A 2,549-nucleotide genomic window follows, 5' to 3' on the forward strand; every position below is an offset into this window, starting at 1 on the left:
ACTTACTTCCCAGCTCCACCCTCCACCAGGATAACCCTTCTAATCTGCCAAGTTCCTTCAGAAAATATCTTCTATTGTTCAAACCATTATCTGACAGCTTGTATCTTAAGCTTTCTTGGCTTCTGTGAAGAGCTTAAGATAAGATAGAAAAGGTAGTCAAGTTAAAAACTGTGAAGCTACAATTGAACTACTTTAGAAGCTATGATCCACTAAAACAACTTATTATGAAGATCCCTATTATGGAAATGACTCCAGCTTTGAGACTGTGTACCCAGCAGTGTGTTAGGTGTTGCAAAGCCTTTCTGGAAAAAGTTCATTGATAGATACTGCATCCATTCCTTGCTAAAAGTCAACAAGATGAACACCTTTACAGTGATGCTGTACATCTTTTAAACCAGTGGTTGTGTTATAGTATAATAATGTTATAATAGCTCAAGGTCATAGCTATTTCTTCAGCTAATTTTCTTTTTCTTACCTTACAAAATGCAGATGGAAATCAGTTGTGATTAGAAGAATAAATTATGTTTTTATCAGACTGTTAAAAAAGAAAATAAATGTCACCTTCTTTTTGCTGATTGTATCGGTACAAAAGGAACATAATGTAAGGGTCTTCAAGTGGTCAGGCTTTTGTACTCTTACTACCCTACTAATTGAGTTCCCTGAGTAGACTGCTGATTGAGGTCATTTGGAACGGAATAAAGGCTTTGGTAGTACTCAATTATACCAGGTATTTATTTCTTAGCATTTTGGCCACATTTTAGATATAGCAGTACACTGACCCCTGCTCACTACATGAGCATAACCTAATCTGATTTTTTTCAGTTAATTATGGCACCCTCCCCACCTCATTGCAGATGTCTTCAACAGCAGTTGTTGATTGCCATCGAGTCAAGAACAACTTATAGCAACTGTCATCATTTATCAAAGCTCATAGAGTTTCCAGAGGCATGTTGTATAGGAAGTGGATGCCACTCCTACTCAATTCACCAGATCATCACTGTGGAAGAGTCAAGTAAGCATCCAGAGATTTATAATACCAGTGTTTTTGACTTTCTGATAGATATATGCCTTTCCTTATGCACTGGAAATTTTTTAATTTCCTTGTGATTTATAATAGGTATTTTCTCAATGAAAGTGAAACATATGAGTAATTTTTGTTTTCAACATTTCTTTTTGAAATGGCGTCATCCACATGTTAGTAAGATGGCTGCTTTCCATCATTTCAATAAGAAATACTTTGACTTTCGTTGAAAGCCAAGTCATTTCTGGTTCCCTCTAGCTCAATTACAATCTATCCTTCTGTCCACAATCACTTGCTGAACAAACTTTCCTGTTCCTGTGAAGATGTAAAAATAACACTTGAGAGCATAAGTTCAGCTGCTTGTGACTATAATGAAGAGGAACTGGAAGCTGAGAATTAAAAAGAGAAGAAAGGAAAGGAAGCTACTTAGCAATCAGAAGAAACAGTGTTTATGAGATCATTAGAAACCCATTTGAAGTGCTTTTTCCTAACTAGCTTTAGCAAAAAGGAAGTTGTCAACTTAGGTCAATGAATATCACCTTATACCTACATAGCTGCAAAGCAATTAATGCATCTTAATACCATAATGATACAGCTGGGAATTACAAAACACCTCCTCCAGATTTGAGCTGCTTTCCCTTGAGGGAGCTTTGATGTCTGCTTGACCACATACTGCCCTCCTTCTCAGTGCCTTCTGAAATGACTATTATATCTGAGCTGGTAAAAAAAATAGTAAATTAGGATGTTTTCATATTTAGCTTCCAGTATAGTCTTGGCTATAGCAATTTCTGAAACACCATGGAAAATTTATGATATTTCCCACTAGGTTTTCAGGCTTGCAATACACAAATACAGAGACAGCAATAAAATCAGTCTCCATACTGATGTAGCTTAATACAGGCTTATTTTTCTCTCCCTCTTAGTTTGCTATTCCTGAGTTGAGAGTGTGATATTAACATACCATCACACTGAGGTGACTTAATTTAGGCTTATTTTCTGTCTCGCTCCCAGCTTTCTCTACCTGATGCATGGGTACAGTGTTAGCATACCATTCCCATAATGAGGGCCTGCCTGGACAGAATGAAAACCTTAAAGGGAGATCCCCTGTGCATTTTCAGACCCTGGGTTATTGCATGCCAGCCTGGAGAATGAAATTAGATTTCATTCAATATTTACATTAGCAATTTTCTGGTTCTAAAATTCATTGCAAACCAATAGCTTCTATAGGTCTGCCTTCTCCTCTGCTGTTTTATTTAGTGTTATCGTTTCACTTTCTCTCCTTACTACAAACCTTTAAGTGTAAGACAGTTTGATCATATAGTAACAGTTATTCTCACCATAAATATTGATCCCTTGGCTTCTTGGTTTTAATAAGGTTTGGATTTAAGGCAAACTGGGACCCAAAAGTGGGTTTAAGTATGCTGTCTTAGGCAGATCAGCTACTAGCACATGCACCTCCCTTTAGTCAGGCTGACAAGCTTATTCCGATGTCCAAGTAACTCACCTGAGCCTCCCTCAGGCTTAAGGC

General features: G+C 37.3%; 1 pseudogene; it reads left to right on the forward strand.

Annotated features, from left to right (window-relative positions):
- Window positions 1–320, forward strand: part of LOC102863065 — a 3,805-nt pseudogene extending 3,485 nt beyond the window's left edge.
- Window positions 321–2,549: the final 2,229 nt, after the last annotated feature.

The sequence above is a fragment of the Elephantulus edwardii genome, unplaced genomic scaffold (genome assembly GCF_000299155.1).
Source record: "Elephantulus edwardii isolate Elephantulus edwardi_28Jun2011 unplaced genomic scaffold, EleEdw1.0 scaffold00277, whole genome shotgun sequence".
NCBI lineage: Eukaryota > Metazoa > Chordata > Mammalia > Macroscelidea > Macroscelididae > Elephantulus > Elephantulus edwardii.